Source organism: Mustela nivalis (assembly GCF_964662115.1).
Source record: "Mustela nivalis genome assembly, chromosome: 8".
Taxonomy (NCBI): Eukaryota; Metazoa; Chordata; class Mammalia; order Carnivora; family Mustelidae; genus Mustela; species Mustela nivalis.
In genome coordinates this window covers 13,022,763-13,046,849 of record NC_139027.1, presented here as the reverse complement: position 1 = coordinate 13,046,849, position 24,087 = coordinate 13,022,763, and the positions used below count along the sequence as shown (strand labels likewise).

The 24,087-nt window shown below is 40.7% G+C and overlaps 1 long non-coding RNA gene across 1 annotated transcript; it reads right to left on the bottom strand.

Moving 5' to 3' along the window:
• Positions 1-245: 245 nt before the first annotated feature.
• On the bottom strand, positions 246-17,434 carry LOC309871066. Its single transcript, XR_014315003.1, has 3 exons — positions 17,370-17,434; positions 2,695-2,815; positions 246-755 (listed from the first exon to the last, which is right to left on the bottom strand). It is a non-coding gene; the product is annotated as an uncharacterized lncRNA (long non-coding RNA).
• Between the last annotated feature and the right edge of the window lie 6,653 nt (positions 17,435-24,087).

Sequence of the window (24,087 nt, the reverse complement as noted above, 5' to 3'; positions counted from 1 at the left end):
AGAACAATTCCATTGCCCATCAGTTAAGCAATCACTTGTCAACGTATATGCATTACTTATTATGTGTCAGTATTAAGCTGACACATATCAACTGACCGAAAACGATGATGTAAGATATCGGGATTTTTTCTGACTGAGTTAGAGGCCATTTTCAACTAGAGGATAGAATTGTCTGTAAAAACTCCCTTGGTAATTTATTCAAAGAACTGCACATTTCTCCAGAGAAGAAAGACAAGACAGTTTCCTTCCAAACTCAAAGCTCACACAACCTAAAGGTTATGAAAGTGACCAAGAGCTTACTTGAGCAAAAAAAAAAAAAAGAAAGAAAAGAAAAGAAAGAAAAAGAATCAGGTTCCATTCATGTTAAATGGTCTGGGCTTGCTGGAGTCAATAACCATTCAACTGGGAAGAGTCAGTGCGAACTGTGGTGATTCCACCAATCAAACTCTGGTTCTGTGTCCGCAGACTAAAAGTAAACCGAAAAGTAGAAGCTCGCTCCAAGTCAAAGGGCCAACAGACACAGGGAAGCCATGAGGCTGGTTCCCAAAGTTTTGTACCACAGTCTCTCCTCGCTTCTCAGACCAGGACCTCCTCTGAGGAAAACTCTGATTGCTTAGAGTCTCATACTAGCTGGATGAAGTTGTTGCTGCTTTTTCTTCTGCAGGTGAACAAACACTCAACAGACCAGGCTTTTCCTGAGCACCTTCTAGGCTCCTGTCTTTGCCCCAGGTAGGGGAGAAGGTGACAGCTTCCTGCTATAAGGGACAGATGGGGAGAAAGTTTGCAAACAGACATACAATCTCCAGGCCCCATCATAAAATCATGTAGCAATAAGGGGGAGGTCTGCTGGTATAGTTCCTGCTTCCCTAGCTCCAGCCTGTGAGGTTTAAGCCCCTGTTCTTTGTCACGGTCCTCTGGCTTTTGCATCTGCTGGTCCTTCAGTGTGGACAGCACTCCCTAGTCTCCTATGTGTTGAAACTTCACTTGTTGTTCACTGCCCCTGGTGTCCACTCTTCCACAACATTTCCCTTGGCTTCCTGAGTCAGATTCTTTGACCCCTTCTTGCATTCCTTTTGCCTTGACTGTGTCGGTGTTCCTCCATCGAATCCCACTAGGATGTGTGCTCCTTTGGAGAAGGGCCTGTGAGCCCTGTTTGTATTATTTTTACATACCACGTGCTACTAGTCAAAGCTCAGTTAATGACTATTGATTGCATTTATTCTGAAAGAAAGAAGTGCCCCCCCCCCCACTTTGGGGAGAGGTAGAAAGACAAGCGTTTTGGTGTTAGCTAAGAATCTTGGAGTTAGGTCGCCAGAGCATGAAAGATAGGACAATACTGGCTGTGAGGGATAGATCGTCTCAAAGGGGGAGTGGGGAGGAGGAATAAAAAACATGTGTTGGGACAGGAAAGTGAGGTCTCAGGTCTGAGCCTGGTGACTCCAGACAAGTCAAAAGCAGGAACGACAAAGGTGACCATCAAAAATTTAAGTCTGGAACACAGTGGGAAGGCAATGGGATGAAATGTTCTGTTGTGAACGCCATCTTACAAACCTACCTCAAAACAATATTACTTCCCTGAGCAAATAGCCAAGTTTCTACTCATATGGACAAACAGACTCTTCAGGTAAATGAGGTAAATGAGCCTGTGGGTTCTAAGAAGGGGTCTGGAAATGCTCAATGGGCTTAGCTCAGGGATTGTTCTCCTCCCCTTGGTCATGGCCCAGAAGACACTCCATGGCTCTGAGGAGCTGCTTCACCCTTCTTGGTGCCCATGGTGGAATCTATGGGCTCCATTTTACCCGTGTGATCTTCCACGCATGCTCGGCTCTATCACCACATTCGCAGGTCTTTCCATCATGTTCTCCTCTTTCCTACTTGATTGTTACTTACTACAGTAAGTTACCCACCCAAATGTTTCCATGAAATGATTCCATAAACTTAAAAAAAAGAAAAAACAAACAAACAAACGTAGAGCATTTGTGAGTTCAGGGTTGTGTTACATGATATCTGTTTACTCATTGACTAGTAATAAAGACAGTTTTGTGTAGATATTTCCATGTAAAGTGGATAAAGGCTGAATGACCTGCGATGGAGAAATATATCATATATACCAGGGAACTAGCCCTCCTGCCCATGCTTTCCAGACTATTCTTCCCTCTGCACTGGGTTGTCTTCAAGCAGTCAGTCTGAGAAATATTTCCTCCAGCCTCCTCTCCAGTTACTACTGCTTGTATGGGCAGACCCTGATGAACCCACAGATTAGTCTCATATTTCCTGCCTCTAGATACGCTAAACCAACAAAGTTACGAACGTGCTGCCAATTTCCCTGCCTGTGGGACTCCTAACATCTCGATCACGTGTACATTAAATTTAGTTTGTCAAACCTGGAAGCAGTCTGGGATGGTAACGATAAATAGCAACAAAATTCCCTGCTAATACTAATTCACTCCCCACTAAGTAAGTGCTGAACAAATATTGAAAGAATACTGGTTTGGTGGGGATCCAGAATATTGATCTTCCTGGAGAAGCCATGGGTCTCAGACTGGTCCTGAGTAGAGGATCCTTTCACTAAAATAATAGAAAAGGCCCAGGATCTCCAACTTCTCCAAATGCCCTGCTCTTTACCTCCCACGTGATCACTCCTCTTTCCCTTGCCACTGACCCTGAATACCTTCAGGCCCCTTTGCTCATCACCCTTCTCTCCACAGTCCCACTCCAGCTGGTGAATACTGATTTGGACGCAGAATATGAATCATAGTCTCCGAAGGGATGTCAATCTCAGGCACCTGAGTCTCCATTAAGAGGCACAGATAACCTAAAAAATCAAATTTATAGGTGAGCCAAGTATTCTTCTTTTCTTAGATTCATTCAACAAAAATAAATACTGAGTGCTTACCATGTGTACTATCATAACTTTTTGAAAATTATACCCTTTTTCCTGATCCTGGAATTTCCTTTTTCTCTCATTTTCTTATGTTTCTACAGTATCATTTAAAATGATCTATCAGTGGACTGTTCCATGTCGACACGCTGGCAGAAATTTTCTATGATTCCACATTTTATTCTATTCCCAAGGCAGGATCACCCTCCATGTATAGAGCTAGTTTATAGATTTAGTTTACAAGCAACTGATTCTGTTATTGAAAACTATAAGTATAAGTGACAGAACCCAATTCAACCAACTTAAGTTAAAAAAAATTAGAAGAGAATAGAAGAATTCGGAAGTAGATTTCAGACCAAAGGAAAGGGGACAGAAAGGAGGATGGCTCTGAAAGCCTCCAGACTCGAGACTCTGGACCTTGAGGCTGTTGCCTCTACTCTTCCCTGACCATTGGATTCCTTGTTTAGTCTCCTTTCTGTAGTGAGTTGTATTATTGTTAGACTTCCTGTTCACACCCTTAGCTCATCTCTAATAGGGAGGAGAGAAATTCCCTAGGTGTCCGTGCGTCATCTGCGGGGGAGCCCATGACAGGATTGTTTTCATCATTTTGTCACTTGAATCACTTATACCAGAGATGAGGACACTAATTAAACTGACCTGGTTCATGCACCAGGCCCAGGGGCAGAAGAACAAGGAAGCAGGGTATTTGCTTAATAGTCTACCGTAACCTCGTGTTTGGGGCTGGAGAAGAGCAGGTTATTGCTAAGGTGGTTGGGTTTCTGTGGGGATTGTTTTAGATGAGAAAGGATAAAATGTACAGTGTAGGCAAAAATAGCACATGCCCACATACTGCCTGTCAGTTCAGGTCCTCTGAGAAGCAAATGCCGAAATGGAAGTCAGGATGCAAGAGATTTACGGGGGACACTTCCTGTGAAGAAAAAGGGGAGAAGAAGCATGAACAAGTAGAGGCTCCTCAGAGTGGGATGCTGGTCTGACACTTCTAAAGAAGATGGAAGACGGCTGTGCAGGAAGAAGCTCAGTCTCCAGTGCATCTCTGAGCAGGCTGGCCAGGCAAGAAGGAACCCAGGCACCCACTGCCCATTAGACCAGTCTTGTGTGAAGCAGGATGGCCACGCGCTCTGTCTCTGCTGTGCTCAATAATCTGGGAGCATCCCAAGAAGAGTGTGGCCTTGGCAGGACTGCTATGGTAGCCCTTGAGAGTGTGGCAGCCAGGGGTATCAGCTGAGCACAATCCTCACAGGAGATTTTCTCCCTGAGAAAGATCTGAGTCATGCGCAGCCGTGGTGACCACACTGATGCTAGTGATCCTGGCACCTCCTGAAAGTGAATCACATGGCTAGCTCAATAATGGAGCTGAGAGCAGAAGTCAACATGTTCCACTCCTAGGTACTTGAACTTACCACTGTACCATACTTCCCCAAAGCAGGTGCTCCCATTGCTTTGGAATCTGCTTCTTGTTTGGCCATTCCATTGACGTGCATTGAGAAGGCTAAGCTTTATCCTGGGAAGGCTTTCATTCCCAAGACAGAGACCTGATCAAGAAGCCAGAAGGAAAACTGGTCCAGCCAAAGCAGTAGGAACCATGGTAAGTCTCCCTCAGCGGCAAGGTGATACATGAGCATGTTAAAAATACACCAGTCTTTAGCCTGATGGTACCATAAATCCTGAAATCTTGTCCAGCTAGAATGGATGATCCAGAACCATAAAACAGTGACACAAACAACTCAATATTGTTCAGTTTAAAAGCCCCATAGGTACATTCTTCCTAAACACAAAATCTCCCATCCAACTTGTCTCCACTAGAGGATTAGATTTATAAACTTTATATTACCAACTGGTTAGACAGCAAGAAATACATCAAGAATGACACAACCACCTACAGAGCTCAAAATTCTGGTATTTGCTCCTCCACGGAAACAGGAGCTGAAGGCACATCCACCAAGTGGCCAATGCACATCTCGGCCTCTGCCCACCAGCAGGAACCCGTAGTCACACCAGGCGTGTCAGTGTGCTGACAAGAAGAAATATAATCATTTTTTTAAAGTTGGAATCTAAGGCATGAGAAGAAATACCTTTGTGGTGTCTAGACAATCCTGCTCATCTTTAAATATATGCGAGGCCTAGAGTTGGTCATGTACATAAATCATACAACATTTTAGTAGCCACTGACCCTGAAATTCACCCAGTTTACTGTTTTCCATTCATGACCTGGTGGTGCTTTGAGAGAATTTATTGCCTATAACCAGGGGTGAGGATGGATGAGATGATTAGGATAAAGGAAAGAAAAGGAAGGTGATGCCAGTACACAGGAAAGCATACAGCAGTACCTGACTTAGGAGGTGGACACATCCATTTACCAAAGAATGAATCCTTCTGGATCTCTAGATATAGTTATCATACAAGTCAATCAGGTAAACAGAAGCATTTATGAGATGCACACAGACCCATCTATTTAATACTATTTTGCACACAATCCAAATAGTCTTGTGCTATCTTGATTCCAAGTTCATAGTCAATTACAAAGTGCAATTTATAGGGGATCTTTAGGGGTAGGGAGTTTTTGAGTGACTCAAGGTGACAGCTAACTGGCTGACAATGACGTGAAGGACAATGAAGACTTAAATGCAGATACAAGAGCTGAATAAGCAGTAAGATCTAGAGTTTGTAGCAGAACATTAAATTCTGAGCATTTCAATACTCCTTGGCACTTCTTATAGTGACGAAATTGCTACCATGAATACTGCTACATCTAGCAATAATTACAATAGCTCACACAGAGTGCCTACTATGTGCCAAGTATTATTTTTGAAGCTCTTATCTTGTGCTAACTCATTTAATCCTGTATTTCTAAGGGGTAGGCATTATTATCTTTGTTTTACCAACTTGGTAAGTGAGCTAAGGAGAGTTTAAGTAACTCTCTCAAGATTATAGGATTCCTGAAAAACTATATTACGTTCAAATAAACCCACTTTGGCTGAAAACAGATAGTGCTATTGGGTATTATATCCAACTGAGGTATAACTGAACTCTACATCTGAAACCAAGAATTTACTATATATTAGTTAATTGAATTTAAATTAAAAAACAAAAACAGACTGTGCTAGTTATTTAAGATAATTGTCTATCCAAGATAGTTACAAACCATCCCTAAACTAACAGGCTTTAGCTCACTTTAACAGACATTTATTTACCTGTTTATGTACCTGTGTCATTCATCGAGCCAGGTAGCAGAAATTCACAGATGCTAGGACTCAGTTCTACTCCTCTAGGGGATGTCTTCGATGAGAAATCTGATTCACTGATAATGTCGATTTCTCTCTCTCCCTCCTCTCTCTCTTTCTTCCTGTATGTGTGTGTGTGCTAAACCTAATGCTTAAGAGAATTATCTGAACAAAGGAAAGTTCAACACAGTGAACACATGTGCTTATTTGTATTTTTGTATCTATAAAGGTTACTTCCATCTCACTTTTATATATTTCCCTTTATATTTTATATGGCACTCATATAAAACTATGAGAAAACAGGGCAGTTTTCAGGAAAAAAATAAGATAGAAAATTAAAGATGCTTTCCCAGTGCCACCACTGAACACTGTAGTGTGTGTGGCCTGGCTTACAGCCTGGGTTCTGGAAATCTATCCCTTTGGTGAGGGTTTCTAGCCACAAGAAAGGGCAAGGAAAAATAGAGAAGGTGTCAACTGAGTGGAAGAAAAGGAAGAGTGAACTATGTCTCATTTCAGGACATATGCTTACTCACAAAAGGCCATGACCACATGAACACCCTTTGGCAAGAAGGAAGATTTCTGTATCTACACAATATTAACTCAAAGGGCTGGACTGGGGGTTTGTACCTGGGGCCCATACCTCTCCCAAAGAGATCCATGGGCAGAATTCAGTGGATTCTTAAACTTGTTTGAGGGGAGAAAAAAAAAATCAAAATTCTTTAAAACTGTTGGAGCTCTTAGACCTAAGATCTCACATGATCAGTTTCCTGGAGAATGTTGCCAGATTGCTTTAGGGTAACCCCAATCCAGGTATCATTCAGCCACCAACTACTAGTTGCCCAGACATCTGCAATAAATTCTCTCTCTACAATTGTTTGTTGATCAATATGTGGAAAAGGATGAGTCATTTTCATTATGTGTTACTGAACAGTTTCGGATACAAACTGTATCAAAGATGTTGATCTAGCCAAATATGAGCTCATTGATCGCAAAAGTGAAATCTCACTACATCAGAGTCTAACTCAAAAGTCCTTGGAGAGTTCTGGTATTCCTTAAGAGAAGACTCTCCTGGCCTTTAAATACCATCTATGGAAGTTTTCATTTCAAATGCCTCAATATATCTCTGTGAATTGGGATTTCTACACTTGTAACCATCAAAATAAAACAAACAAAAAAATCAACATTGACTAAATATGACATGTGTGTTGCCTTGACAAAGACCACCCCACAGTTCAATATTCTTATTCAAGCAAGTGACACTAGCCAAACTACACATATTGATGGTTCTGTAAAAACTCCCCTTCTAGCTTGCTTACATGTTTAATATTTTATTTTGCTCTCTAACATGTTCTTAACAGTACCATAAATTTTAATTATTTTTGCCTATCACTGGGTAGCTGTCAGATGAGCACTGGATGTTACACACAACTAATGAATCATTGAATGATGCACCAAAAACTAGTGATATACTATATGTTGGCTAACTGAACATAATAAAAAAAAATATTCTTGAAAGGGAGTTCATTTTATTTATTTTTTAAGGATGTATTTATTTATTTATTTATTTTTAGAGATAACACATGCAAGGTGGAGGGAGAGAATCTCAAGCAGACTCTCCACCGGCTGTGGAACTCCACTTGGGGCTCAATCTCATGACCCTGAGATCATGAAGTGAGCTGAAACCAAGACTTGAATACTCAACTGACAGCCACCCAGGCACCCATCATTTTTTTAATGTTATAGCAATGATTCCAATCAACGAGTTTCTTTTGTAGCACTGCATTAATATTTTAAAGCATTAAAAAATATTTTCTTCTGAAATCTATCCATAGGTTTCACCAGGCTGCCAAATATATCTATCACACAAGAAAAGTTAAGAACCCATCAGCTAGGCAATGTTACAGTAACTAGGAAGCCATGAGGCATAGAAAACCAAAGAGTACCTAGGTGTTCCTGAGATACACCATGGGAATGGCTAATTCAGCATTACCTTTTATTTAACTATATTAGTTAGTAATGTGTCAAGTGTTATAACAAATAGCCCCTAAGTGCCAATGGCTTAACACAGTATAAGTTTTCTTCTTGGTTATCTCCCAGTACCAGGAGAAGTGAACAGGTCAGTAGGGAAACCCTCTTTCACACAGTACGTCAATGACTCAGAATAACAGAGCCTGGGTCACTTTCAATTCAGAACTTTCAAGTTTTCCATGGCTATTGAGTCAGACAACTGGAAGAGGAAATGAGCATGGAGAAGTACAAATGGAAGGTTTTTATGGGCATATTAACTTCTATTCACAAGCCAGAATTCAGACGCATGACCTCAAGGAACTGCAAGGGAGCCGAATATCTTGGAAGGAGAAGAAATAGGTTTGGTGAACATCTAGCCAGTCTCAGCCACTTGGCCCCACAAGGAGAAATACAGGTTATAGCCATAATACACATTCTGTCTCTAAAGATAGCACCACCCTGCATTTGTTTACCTTGCAAATTATATATAAAAGGATGTTATACAAATCACTTAGAATTACCTGGAGAACTTCTTGAAAACACAGATCCTGGATCTACTGAATAGGAAGCCCTCAGGGTGTTTTATTTTTTAAGTACTCTAATATAGAATGATAAAAGAGATTACCTAATATCTTTAGTAGGGAATAATATCACTACAGAGAAGTAGGCAGAAGAGCCAAAACAAGAAACTCACAAAGAGAATGGATGAGGGAGTAGGAAGTTACAGGAATGAAGGATACAGTCCAAGAAAGAGGCAGCAGCCAAAGGCATTGAATGCCCTGGAGATGCAAATGAGATAATAAAGACAATCTGCACAGCTTGTGACTTCATTCTAAGTTCAGATGTGTTATTTCTTTTTTTTTTTTTTTCCCTAAGAGACCTGATATGATCAAACCTTTAGGACCACAACTCTGGTTAATGGTACAGGTATTCTTTTGCCTTTGAAAGATTAGGCATAGGAAACAATTTACTAAGATATCAGGATGACGGAGACACTGGTTTTGGGACAACAGGATGGGTTTGGTTTGGGGAACAAACTTAAGAGGTCTCTGAGACAATCAGGACTGCCTTTGTAGACATGATCAGAGCTCAGAAAGGATATGAGTCTACAGTTTACAAGTTAGGTTTTATCATCCAACATGTGATGTTAGGCTATGAGCTCAAAGAAGATTATACAGAAAGAGAATGTATAGTTGAGAAACAAACAAACAAACACAAAACAAAACAACAGAACACAGGAATTATCTGTATGATTCAAAATGAAATGTTCATACAATCAGAGTGATGGTCCAAGCCAGTGTCTGGATGACATGACACAGAATGTGACAGGTATTCAGCTGGGCAGCAACTTTAAAAATCTCCGTTTTGGATCTCTGTAGGTATCGTACAACTACTGCTCACTTCTCCTGCTTTTTTATTTCAAAGAATCCGCTGGAGAAGCTATGAGAAAAGTTGGCTTAGGTATTAATCCCCTCCTACTAATAGGGAATTCTTTTCCCTTTTGAGTTCATTTCTTGGTAAAAAGCGTTCAGTGTTATGTTTCTTTTCTTGGCTCTTTCATCTCCAGATAAGAGACATCATGCCCCATACACAACTGTCTTGCCTCTGGTCTCCCTGTGGACATCTTCCATTCCACCATCCCTGAGATGGACACTTCATGGAGGAGGAGAGAGACTTGCACAATCATGATCAAATGTATGACTTATTTTTAAACTAACAAACAATCCTTCTGACTCCCTCAGGAGACAAAGTCTAATATTTCCAAAAGAAAGTAGATCAACACTGCGGGCTAGCTCCCTGGGATATACTGTAAATAGCCTCCAAATCAGGAGTAAAAAATGCAATTGGGTTGGAAAGAACGAAGACAAGGCCCAGAGAAATGACCACGTTGGCTTGTTGTTTTTCTGAATATGTGTCCACATTGGCTTTGCTCAGCCTGATGTCGGCAGAATATATTTATCACTTCACACAGCCAGGCACTGTCATGTGCAATCAGTTGACATCTGGGGGCTGTTTCATGTTTCTCTCCTTCATCTGCCCTCACTCAAGCATTTGGAGACATCAGTTACTAAACCAAGCATGAAGAGAGAAAGCAGTGATAATTAGGTCATCTTCTCTATTGTACTGCACATAACAAAACTCTATTGAAGTAAAGGATGGAATCATTCATTCATTGATTAGCAAATTTATTTCCTGCCTGCATGAGTCTCATACGGGGGCTGGCTTCATTAAGGAACACAATTTAAATGAACAGACCTATGAAAATGTTCAGGACATCAAATGTTGGGAAAGGAATAAGACAACGTGTTTGTTTTTATCCTTCTCTTCTGTCATGTCAGGAATTGTGAGGTGGGTTTTTATTAACCATTTTCTATGCTGCGTGTGTATGGGGCAGGAGTTGGCACATAGAAGGGTGGGTCAAGAGCCACCACCATGGTGGACAGTATGGCATCCAACATGGGTTCTAGTATCGTCTTGGCACGGAAGCTAATCCCTGATGCAGAAACTGTTTTATTCAAGGAATTGAGGTTTAAGAGTAAGGCTAAAAAGTCTAGAAGTCTATTCCATAATGAGCAAACATCCAAGCTTCACCCTGAGGCAAACTCATTGGGTGTGTGTGTGTGTGTGTGTGAAAATAACTTTCTCTGGACCTAATGGAAGCTCTTTTATTTACACCTAGAACACCTCGTGCTCAACTTTCTGCAACAACTGATTAAAACCACCTCAGTTTTGTTCTAATTCTTTTCCAGACTCTATCCAGGTCATTTTCCAGAAATAGCTTAGACTACACTTTTTTTTTTTTTTTTTTTTTTTTTTTACTAAGATCAAGGCCATCTGAAAGCGGGTTCCTTTTGCCTCTCTATACAGAAGAATTTGGTGTAGCTTCTCACATCTTCTTCTCTTCATCCTTGGAAGAAGCTCTTCCTTTCTATCAGACCACCACAAGATCCCACTCCCCCAATTACCCTCAGAATCCATCACTGCCCCCTTCTCAGGGCCTCCCCCCACCAACTATTTCCTCTCTCCCTTTCTTCAGTCACTCCTTTCTATGTTCATTATGTTTGAAATTTTATAATGTTTCGACATTAGGTGTGTGTAGAGGGTGGCTAGCTGGCCAGGGAGAGACTGCCCTTCCAGCACTAGTTAATTCTTAGAGCTAATAAGCAACTCACCTGCGAACACACCTTTCACATGCATCCCCCAGCCACCTCCTTCATGGAGCTCACATGTAGCAAGCCAGCATTTCCCCTGCCCTGAATCAACTTCAGGCTGGGTAATAGGTAGCTAGAGACTGCTTCTACATCCCAGAGTCCGCAGACATTAGTCCAATAAGCCAGTTAGGAACTGCTTCTCATGCCCTGCCTTGCCTTGCTCTCAGAAAGCTCAGGAAAGGCTCTGGATCATGGTTTCTCCTCACTGCTTCTTCTGCCTCTAGGAAAAAGTTGGTGTTTCCTTGTGTGGCCTTGTGTTGCATGGTGCGCCCCTTGTCTTAAAAACTGTATATAATAAGCTTTTCTTTCAATGCCATCAGTCTCTCTGTATAGGCATCTAGTCATCTCCATAAATTAAAACCCCATGGGTACATTTTAATACACCTTCCTCTCCCCATCCTTCTCTTCCTACTTCCACCTCCTTCTTTTCTTTGCTCTGTCCCTCTTTGGGTCCTTCTCTTAATTTATTTAATGTATTTTATTTTAAAATGTGGTTGTTTTGGGAAAAGAATGCTTTAGAAATTTAAACATTGAAACGACACAGAAAAATGTACCAGAAATCTTTTGGTCCAGAGAATAACACTGGCGACGTTTTGGTGAACATCTCTCTAGATATATCTTGTATCATTACCTAAACAAGCATATGTATATTCAAGTGTATTTATGTATATATAATATTATAAATAAGTGGGATAGCACTATGAATCTTCACTCAATAATATGTGCATGGATTTTAATAAATAAATAATAAATAATAAATCTGATTAATAGATTTAAATGTACATTTAAATAAATAAAGATCCATGTCATTAGATTTGATTTAGTAGCTAAAGAAAATTTTAGGTATATCACAGTTTATTTATCTAATTTATCATATATTTTTTTTTGCCAATTTGAACAATGCATGAAACATCTTTATTTATTTATATTTTCATATTTATATATCTATTTTCTTCATGTAAAGTCCCAGATGTGAGTCTGGTAACTGAAAGGATATATCACTCACACCCACTTATAGGAATTATCAAACTGAACACCACAAAGACTGCTATATTTTCTATTTCATCCCCCTCCAATAATGCACAATAGTAATCATTTCTCAACCCTTCATTAAAAACATTAATCTCAATCTTTTTAATTGAATCACCAATCTAGCAGGTAAAAAGATTCCTTTATTTGAATATCTTTGATTAAGAAATAATTGGTTTTCTTTTGTATGTTGATCCTTTATATTTCTCCTTGTATAAATTATTCATTTATCTTCTTTGCTGCTTTTTCTATCTGACCAGTCATTTGTGTTTTTAACTGTTGTGTAAAACTCTTCAGGTGTTCAGAAATCCATCCATGCCAGACACTTCCTGTTGGCTATTTTCCTTCCAATTTTCTACATTACTTTTTGTTAAGTAAAAGTTGTAATTTCTTTTTTCTTTATTTCTAGAAGGAGAGAGAGAATCTTAAGTGGCTCCACGGCCACTTCCGATGTGGGACTCCGTATCACAACTTTGAGATCATAACCTGAACTAAAATCAAAGAGTTGGACATTTCACTGAGCCACCAAGCCTCCCATTAGGTTCAGGTCACGATCCCGGGGTTCTGGGATTGAGTCCTTTGAGGGGCCAGTGTTCAGTGGGGAGTGAGCTTGAGGATTCTCTCTTCCTCTGCTCCTGCCCCTGACTCTCTCTCTCTCAAACAAACAAATAGATCTAAAAATAAATAAATAAATAAATAAATAAATAAGAAGAAGTTCCAATTTCTAATGCAGCCCAATGTATCCATATTTTTCCTTTTTGGTTTTGAGCTTCCTTGGAATTTTTAGACAGAATTTCTTAGCAGCTACATTATAAAACATCTTCAGTGGTTTCAAGTTAACAGTGTCATATTTATCCAGCTGGGGTTTATGTTAAGCCCCAGGTAAGTGGGGACCTCCTTTCCCTTCCTCCTTTCTTCATTTTCCAGCACATGACTCTCTACCTTCAGAGTCATCTTGGTATAAAACCCAAGCTTCATCTGAGACCCTTCACTTGTATTCATCCCACAAATCCAGGTAGTAACTTAAATAACCACAATAGACTTCTGGTGTTTTTTGTTTTTTTTTCTTTGTTTGTTTTGTTTTTTTCCAGACTTGAGGAAGTGTCCCCACATCTGTTGTCTCACCTGAGCCTCACCACAAACCAGGAGGGATTAGATGAGCCTTCAATAACACATATGAATGGACATTGCTGGGGAGGAAGACCAGGGGGCCTGGAGAAGCTGTGGCTTCCTCCACTAGTTCCGAGTGAGAAAAAGGGGAAGGTCATGCCAGAGTCTGTCTGAATCCAAAAGCCACACTCCTTTTCTAACAACACATAGCTGCTGCACACATCCCAGTACCTCTGGGACACGTCTCTATGCCTCTCCTCATCTCCAGCACAACTATTCCAGTGCAAGTTTTTATTCTCTCTCAGCTGCATTTTTTCAGGTGTCCCTACAGAAATTTATTCATGGTCTTAGATTAATCTTCCTGAATTACAGTGCTATTTGCACTCTCGGAACACTGCAGCCTGTTGAATGTGCCTTTGCCAAGGCACGTAAAGACCTTCAAGATAGGGTGTCAGTCTGTTCTCCCCCTTTGTCTCCCATTAGCCCTATATATGGACTGTGGGTTTCAGGGAGCCAAGTATTGGCCAATACTCGAGCATGACTCCATGCTTCCCTATACTCACGCCTTGTTTCAAGCCACAAGTTCTTTTTACAAGAACTACTGTCTCTCCTTTCTCTCTTTCAGCACCCTATCCTGCCTTGAGGCCCAGCCCAAATTCCACATCCCTCATGAAACCCTTCCTGGAACATGCCAGTATTCTTTCTTTCCCCTTTAACTTCCCCCAATCCTTTATCTGTGACTCTCCCATGACTCATAACTTTCTCCTTCAGTTTGTGCCAACATCGTACTTTCCTTATCGGGCTGTGGACTTCTTGAGTAAATGGATCAACTCTTCTTTAACTTTTTATTGCCCATTTCCCAATACCTAACACAGGGACTAGCACAGGTAAATAACTCAAAACTGATTACTGAGTGATGTGTAAATGAACCATAAAATGAATGGCTAACTTTGGATTAGTTTGGAAAACTTGGGAAAGCCTCTATATTCCCAGAGGTTTTCTCCTTTTACCTCTTGTGCCCATCCCAGTGCCCACCAACACACACTTACCTGGTCACTAAAGTCTGCCATCCCACCAACAGAATGCCATGATCTCCATTTGTTACTCTGATCAATGCAAAAGCCTCATGTCCCAAAGGACCGGATACCCACAAATATTATATTATCTGTGATAAATGAAGGACTCGAGAGCAGAATTTTCCCTGAAGTCTGGGGATGGCTTCAAATGGAATAAAACAATGTGCCCCATAAGGCTGCAGAAGTAGCAGCTGAAGGAAAAACTGGGCCAATTTAGAGGAGTTAGCCCCTGACACAGGACCCAGCTGCTTTACAATTCTGTGCATCAGTTTTATAGCCTTTGAAGTTGTACATATGAGTGTCTCCTCCTTTGTGCTCCCTTCCCGCATATGACAACCTGGGAGCCTTCGGGGGTGTGATGGTTCTAGATCCAGTGCATTGGTGCTTGAAACAACAGACCATGTTACACACCCCTAGCACCCCTCTGCCCAGGGAAGTTCTTGTCCTCGGTTGGGCCATCATCTCTCAAAGAAAAGAGGAGTTGTTGTATGACATGTGGAAAGATGGTATGTTCACAAAGAAAACTGACAAACAACACTCTCTTGCCCCAAGGACAAGGCATTACTTTAGAGAGGGCTGAGTGCCAATTTGTTATAATTGAATAAATCAGATTTCTAATGTTTAATAACAGATGTTCTGGCTACAACTCATGAAATCATTTAATATTGCTTTATGCTCTGGTAATAAAAAAAGTCATCTGGCTCCACTTGGCCCAGGTTACATATCTTCCTTAAAGGGTCAAAATGATTTGATGCAGTTCTTGGATCAAAAGGGCTGATGATTTTTATATGTTATGGCTGTGGACGGGGTGTGCTCACAGAACAGGACAGATGCTGGCATAATACGGGCTTTGCATCCAATAGCCTGAGGTATATCTCTGACCACGAGACTTGCCCTCAATCTTGACCTTGGAGAATCTGCACGCTACCCAAAAGTCTCACTGTTTCCACTCTTCATATTTCCTTCATTTGCCAGTGCCAGCATCTGAGGAAGGCTAAAGCAGGTTGACCAGCTACTCTGGGGGAGATTGGCAGGGTACCAGAGCTTAATGCCTACAGCCCCAAAAGGGAGCAAGTAAATAAGAATGACCCGACTCTCTGGTAACAAGCTTCACAGATGAGTTTGGATTAATCTGGAGGTGGGGAGCAAGGGAAAATGTGTTTGATGAAGGCTAGTAATAAATCAGAAGAACTTGCAGCATGGATAAATGATGAATTGCCAAGATGACTCAGATATTAAAATAACCAAGTTAATCAAAAAAGATCTTTTAAAGAAGTTGATGATAAAACAAGGGGATTCCTTATCCTCAGAGAAAATCTAAGGGAAAAATTAAACAAAGGCAAGCAGAGGTCAAAGAAGACAGTGGGATAACTTAAGCATTGCTTGAGAAACCAATTGAAAGGAGGTAAAGGAAGATCCAAGGCTATTTAAAAAAAAAAAACACCTTTGCTACAACTCCTAAAAGAGAGTGATAATTCCTTCCAGGGAAGCATGATGTCAATACTTTGTAAAACAAAAGGCCAGTTCTGAGCTACAACATAAACATCAGGCTGGGTAACGAATTCTAGAGAAGTGGGCTACATGCACTCATGACATCCTGGAAGTAAGAATGCAAGGTAAACCTCACAGTCAAATTCACACACACACACAGGACCCCAAAACAGGCAGAAGCAAGGTAGAAAATAATCTAGGAATTGCTTCTGAGATTTCTTCTCTCTCCTCCCAGCAGTGTTCCCATGATACCTGCCGTGAGGAAGCCCCTTCCCCTCATCCATGCAAAGGAAATCGCATGTTTAGATCATGACTCAATTGTACACTGAAGTGCCAGGCGCCATGTCAGATTCTGTGGCTCCAGATACATCAGGCACATTCTGAACGTACAAGTATCTGACACCTATTTGGGGAAAACAATGTTCAAACCGACAACCACACACACCAGGATAGAACTGCGTGCAAAGGTGTGACGGGATCCCCGAGGCAAGATGAACATTGGGGACATGGTCTAACTTTGCATGAAGCCCCTGGGAAGGTGTCTTACTGCCTCCAGAGGTCCAACCTGGTTCAGAGTGCCATGGTGAGGATTTAGTCTACAGTTTTTATGCTGCTGGATCAGAATCCTTGTCAAGGCTGCGTAGGCACAGACGGAGAAAGCTCTTGTGATCATCTAGGAAAAATTCAGTTCACCAGGTTCTCTGAAGCAAACGTTAAGGCACATTGCTTCAAAAGAGATCATGGGCTATTTCAGGATTCCAGTGATACTATGAAAGGTGTAAAAGTGTTGTGATCCCCAGGGCATTTCTGTTTATGTGGACAGAAACAAACGCAATCGATAATATTGGTGCTCAACCCAGTAAGGAGAAGCATGTCAGAGAATCAGAATGTCAGGGCCAAGAAGGATTAGAAAGAGTATCTAATTCAACTCTCTGGATGATAGATAGTGAGACTGAGGCTTAGCAAGAACTGACTTGCCAAGGCAATGGTTGGTTAGTGGTAGAACAGGAAGTCAGTTTTAATCTAACTATATTTTTTCTGAAAGGCAGTATAATTTCATACTCACATTTCAATTTTAGTAAAATTTGAGTGAGATGAAATGCAAGCTAATGACCTGTTTCTGTATTGACATTTTTATATGAATAAAGCTTTCAATTTCTTTATCTTAGACATCTTATTTTGGAACTTGCAGTCCAAGTTCTAATACTCTTCTCACCATCTTATCAGATTCAATGAGGAGGCAGAAGCAGCTTATTTCCTTGAAGCACAAAAGTCAAAGTGTTGGAATACTTAGAGTCACATTGAATTTAAGAGTATTTACAGTCCTAGATATTCAAAAGAGAAAGGCAGGCCTGTGTCTTCCCGAGTAGGGTGATCCCATAGTGCCAAAACCCCACTCTCATCACAGTCCAATCTAATTGCAGGCTTGGGAGATGATAACAGTGATGCAATACTGAAATCGTTTGTTGAACACTCCCTGTCTCCCCCCACAAGGACTTTAGGCAGCACCAATGATGTGCTCTGCAGCTTCTGCCTCCTACTCACCTCTGAAAGGCCCAGCCACTGGCACTAGTGAGCCAAACTCCTAGGTGTCTGGCTTTCCATGTTCAAGGAGCTCAGAGCAGGAGCGTCCTGAAGTGAGCGGTGGTACAGGTTGGAGGACTGTAAAAGGCTTCCCCAGGACCAGCAGAGCAGGGCTTCCAGAGGAGGGCAGAGCTGCTCCAAGACCTGCTGGGTGTGGAGAGTGGCTGATAAGGGTGAACAAGCACTGACTTAGAGAAAAATACTGCAAGTCACTGGTGTCCCTGGCGCTAAAATTCTGGTTCTGCCACCAACTCTGCATGAGGTCAGGCAAGTTCCTTACTATAGTTCATTGGTTTTAAAGGAACACCTCCCCCCCCCCCATTTTAAAAATCTCTGAAATTCCAATGTGTCTTGCAACTGGTGGAGTCTTACAGTTATAATTACCAAAGTTTTTAATTTCCTTTTGTGATGGTAAGTAAAAAATGGCATACCTTACAACTAGTGGCATGTCACATTTAATAACATTTAGTAGTATTTCTGATCTTCTGTTTGTAAGATAAAAATAATATTAAATTAAAATTTTAATATTTGAGGTTTAATGTAACGGTTAGATTATATGATATAAAAAAAAAATAGGAAAGTATCCAATATCTAAGAGTGACCTCAATGGTAAATGTAGATGCTAAATGATAACACTGTTGGCTGCCTGAGCCAGGCAGGGTCTGTTCCCAGTTTCTGGTGCAAAAAGCTTACCTGGGAAAGTCAAATAAGAAAAATAGCTAGTATCTGTGGACTGTTGATTTGGTGTCAGAGAGCGTACTAGTTTGCTTCACTTTGTCTGACCATGCTCCAAGGATAGAACGTCAAAGATCATACTTACCTGTCCAAGATCCCACAGTTAATGACAAAATGAGGACTTGAATCCTTTCTCTCTGACAGCAACCCATGCTTCCCAACATCAAGCCTGATTACCACAAACCCTAGGAGTTCACAGAATCCTTCCAGGCTCTGTACACCCGACCTCTGGGCTCTAAGAAAGGTGGATGATGGGCTTTTCCATGCATCTTAGGAAACTGGATTAATATGTTGAAACTAGGTGTCAGGAACTGAATGAGGACTAGCCCAGGTATTATAGAAAAGAATCCTGCAAATGTGCCTAACCCTGACTCAACCTGAGATGGTTCCTGCCTCCTCCTGGTGTGAAGCTCCCACCTGACAACCTCAAGTAGAAGCAAAGGGGGTGGGGAAACACCCTTGGGGTCTTGTTACAATGGTTTGAACTCAAACCATCTCCTGATGGCTTCTCTGGGCCAAGGCCAACTGCAATGGTGTGTTCCTCACAAGTAGTCTATTCCCATTTCTGGGACTCCCTGAGGTGTATTCAATAATGCACTCCTCATTCTGAAGCAGATGGAAAAGTGTTTAAAAAGGTGCCAGGTTTATTTATGGAAGCATGAGATTGAATTTAAGAGATGCGCTTTGCCAATATGAAATGTGAACTCTCAAAACAGGAAGTGTGTTTTACTGCCTATTTATTTTATTGCCGTATCAGCTGCCCAGAGCCTAAGAATCCTTCCTCTCAGGAATTATTTATTTTCTAACTTCTGAACCAGAACATCTTGACCATCAGCCCTCAAGCTCCTTACTGCCAGATTCCCAACTACAAACATGTGCCTTGCTGTCTCTCAGAGGGGAGCCACTGAGGCTTCAGTGAAAAACATTTGGACTCTCGTATTTTGTACTGAGTCTTCTTTTTTTTCATGGAAGTAGAGATGTTTCAAGTAAGTTGAATCAAATGACCAAGAGAACGAAAAAAATTAAAAGCCTCTTAGAGTAACAGAGGAATTATTGAATTTTCTCATATACCTCAAGATACTCAATAATCAATATTCTGTCATTACCACTGAATCATTTGGAAGAATTTAATGGCAGAAAATGAGTATCTGGATATACACAATTGAAAAGTGGGCTGAGGGTGGTGTCAAATGAATATGTAATATAAAAAAAAAAAAAAAGGACAGGGCTTCTATGTAAGAGTTTTTCCAATTTTTAGGAAAGCCCATCCCGTCTAGGCCACTAGAATAATCTAGACCATTTTAGTCTGAATGCTTCAGAAAAGGTACATTTTCACATGTGGACTTTACCTGCAAAGCTCAAGCAGCTAAAAAGCTCTCAGGCAAAAGATGTGTTACAATGGTGCCATCTTCTGGATACTCTCTGAAACACAGCTTTTCTTCTCCCACTTCTCTCCCCCTCAATGGCTCCCCATTGCTGACAGAAACAAGTCTAACACTGGGTGTGGTGAAAAAATAATGATACTGTTATGCTGAAAATAAATAAATTTAAAAAATTAAAAAAAAAATGTGTACAACCCCCCCTTCCCCAAATTTCTAGCATTCAAGGCCTTTTACAATCTAGCACAAGTTTATTTTCAGGTGTCCTGACACTCCTTACCTGGGTAGTATGCGCCACTTCCCAGGATAAAAAAAAAATTTCCTGTCTATTCCATCTTAAGCCCAGCATTAATTCAATGCAATAAGCCGGTGGAGAATCACAAAGCAGTTGAGGGATTCGGGGCCGGAATCCCAATAGGAAAAATGTGAGACGGGAAGGGGTGTCCCAATATCCAATAACCGAATTATGTAGGACACCACGTGTTCATAACGACCTGCTCTGTGGTTAGTTAGAAGGTTAAATAGCAGAAAAGTGAGCAATAGGAAAGCAGGAAAAATCACAAACACACACACACAAGATATACATACTAAAATAAATATGAGAAACAGAGGCTAAAATCACAAATGATCAAAATGTGCAAATTAATATCTACCACCATCATGTTAGTTCACCAAATTTAAAACGACTGGTTGTAAAATGACACTGGGCCATGTTGGTGAGTATTTAGAAAATAGATCATCTCATACCCCTGTGCAGGGTAGCATTTCTGCAGGGCAATTTGGGAATACTTGTCACAAACTTTAGAAATGTATTTACACTTTTATCTAGAAATTCTTCAAAAAATGTCTTTAGGATATTATCACAGTTTTTGTACTAAGCTATGTCCATTAGAATGAAAACTACCACTGCAACATTAATTGTGATAGATAAAAAGTTGAAATGCATCACATGACTAACCACAGGATATTTGATATATTCATATGGTAAATTTAAATAGCCATTACAATTGGGGCGACTGGGTGGCTCAGCGGGTTAAGCCTTCAGCTTAGGTCATGAACTCGGAGTCCTGGGATCGAGCCCCACATCGGGCTCTTTGCTCAGCAGGGAGCCTGCTTTCTACTCTCTCTCTGCCTGCCTCTCTGCCTGCTTGTGATCTCTCTCAAATAAATAAATAAAATCTCTAATAAATAAATAAGTATATAAATAGCCATTACAATTGATATGTGACAAAATGTTTAGCACATATATACTGTTCCTATTCTTTTATTTAGTGAAAAAATGGAAGACTGAAACCTTGCTTGTTCTGTCTATTTTTGTTTTTAAAATATGTGCATAGAATAATAATCAGGGTTGCTCCAAAATATTAGTGATGTCTTATCCAAGAGGCAGCAATATGAGCGATATTTACTTTCTTTTTCTTTTGTAATGAGTCATATATTTCCTACTTAGTATATATATTTTTTTAAGATTTTTATTTTTTTTTATTTGACAGACAGAGATCACAAGTAGGCAGAGAGGCAGGCAGAGAGAGAGAGAGAAGGAAGCAGGCTCCCTGCTGAGCAGACAGCCTGATGCGGGACTCGATCGCAGGACCCTGAGATCATGACCTGAGCTGCAGGCAGAGGCTTTAACCACTGAGCCACCCAGGCGACCCCCTACTTAGTATATTTTTAAGAAATAAAATGATGATTAAAAAATAATAAAAGTGAGGGGTGCCTGGGTGGCTCAGTGGGTTAAGTCACTGCCTTTGGCTCAGGTCATGATCCCAGGGTCCTGAGATCGAGCCGGCGTCAGGTTCTCTGCTCAGCAGGGAGCCTGCTTCCTCCCCTCTCTTTCTCTGCCTTCCTCTCTGCCTACTTGTGATCTCTGTCTGTCAAATAAATAAATAAAATATTTTAAAAATAATAATAATAAAAGCGAGACCCATATTAGGTTGTATCAGTACATAATTTTCAATTTAACTGAATTTAGCTTGTCGTACTTTCTTTGGTTTGAGTCAGTGCCTATTACAGTTCAAGGTCTCTGGGATGCTTAATATTTCCCTCTTCACCAGGTCCCATGTGGGTGTGGATATAGTGAAATGGTGTCTGAGTAATTAATGCCAGGTAAATACTGTAGCTGAAAAAAAAGTGATTTGGAAAGCAACAAACATACCACTCTCAAGAGGCATAAAAATGGTTATGTATTTTAAGCTAATAATCCCATTAGAAGGGTTCTGTCCAAATGACATCCTTCCCTTGACTGAAAAAAAGGTATTCATGCTTCAAAATGTTCATTGCTGAGTTATCATTAGTAGGGAACAGTTTGCAAACAATTTAAAAATTCAGTTATAAGTAGTGGTTAACTAAATTCTGGGATAGGCACTCAATGAAAACTTTAATTCTTAGGAAAGTTACAGAGCAGGATTTAAATGTTTATGGCACAACAGTGAGTGAAAAGTAAGTGGATTACGACAGAGCTGGCTTCTCGTGACTAGAAGCACATAGAAGTCTGCATGTGGGGAAAGAGGAAAAGGAGATAGTAAAGAAACGCTTAACAAAATAGTCTTGAATTTTGCTGTTTTTTAATTTGAAATAAAAGAAACCTAGGCTAATGGTTGCAAATCTCCACCCCAGATGGGAGGCTAGAAAGCAAGCCCCACAGTTGTCCTGTGTGATGGAAAATTGAGACTCTTAAAGATGAAGAACAGAAGCCCCTCATCTCCGTGCATGGCGTCCTAAGCAAGTCTGCTCACAGAAAGCTCCATTCTCTGGTGGCTTTCTCAAAGGTTGTGTTTCGTCTACTAAAAATAATAATAACTATAATAAAAATAACGATGCCTTAGCTCTGATGTCTCTGAGCAATATGTAGGGCTCTGACCTCCCAACCCACTCTCTTTGACTCAGTGACTAGAGATTTTATAACAGGAACTCTGATATTCAGTTTATATAACTTAATCTGTTTGTAATTTTCTCTTATACAGAGACATCCTATTTTGCAGAGCAGTAGACCAACCCTCCCTAAGTGACCTGCAGCACCTAGATCCAAACAAGGAAAGAGAGATTTTTAAAAAGAGACAAATTGCCCTTTAATTGAAGGAAGAATGAGCCAGCTCCATGCAGCATTCTCTGGAACAGCAGATCCTCTGAAGACATGCTTCTGCTCTCAAAGAGGTTGGCCTGGCAACTCACTTACACACTCCACTTGGGGAAAATTCTTTTCAGCACTGGCCAAAATGCCGATCCAGGTTCCTTTGCCTAGCAGCCTTGAAAGCTTGCACACATTTACAGAAAATACTTTCAAATGACTCTGGAGTTCTGCTTTATGTTTCATGTTCCTTTGAACTTATTACCTCTTTACAATGTCTTGGACTATTAGTTTGGGAACATTTAAAGTTAATGACTATATGGAAAGTAAAACAACACTTTGATGTTGTCCAAGCCATCCATTTCTCTCTTTCATACACAGGAGGTTATAGAAGGCTGGCCGATGCCAGATCAAGTCATTTCAGGAATAAATAACTTATTTGGGGGTCTATATGGATTGTTGCTTGGGGGGAAAGGGGATAGATCAGCTCTGGAATGTCTAAGAGAACCAGAGCCATGATTAATGAGGGTCAACTTTAAAACTTGAGCACACACAGATAGGATTACTTCACACAGAACAGACTCTGTCTGACCCAGGCTTCCCCAGCAGGGCCCCCTGAGGTACATCATTCACAAATCTTGTTGGTTTCAGGGATATACTGACAGCAAAAAGAGATATGGAGAGGACCTCTGTGGACATAAGGGACAGAACCCAAAGTACCATAAAATGCAAAGATAATGGCTATTAAAGAAAGTTGGCCAATGTTTCTAGAAAGTCAAGATTCAAGCATTCTGGTTGGGTGTCTTTCAGCAAAGTGTAGTGGGCTTTTCCTGGTAACAGTCATTGGAGTTTTTGTTGGTTTGTTTCTTATTTATATAGGTAAGAGCTTGGAAGCTCTTTGTGGGATGGATTTCTCTGCAATGCATAGCAGACTCAGAAGCAGAGGTGGTCCCAAGGAAACAGTGAAACAAAGGAAAAGGGGGAACTGACTGCTCATCCTAGTATTCTTAGATAGTTCCTGCATCTGAGATTTCTGAAGTAGAAACAGAAACTATCCACAATATGCTGCCTTATCTTATGGAAAGCCCAGCAAAGCCAAGAACAGGGATGGAATCTCTAAAACACAAGAGAGACCCAAAGGGTATTCAGCAGAAACCCTAGAACATCATTCCCTGTTCTCTTTTCCAAAACAGCTAAATAAATGTTTAAATGTGTTAAAAATTGTGTTAGGTTGTCTGTGGAAAACCGTAAAATGATGCTTTTTCTCATACAGC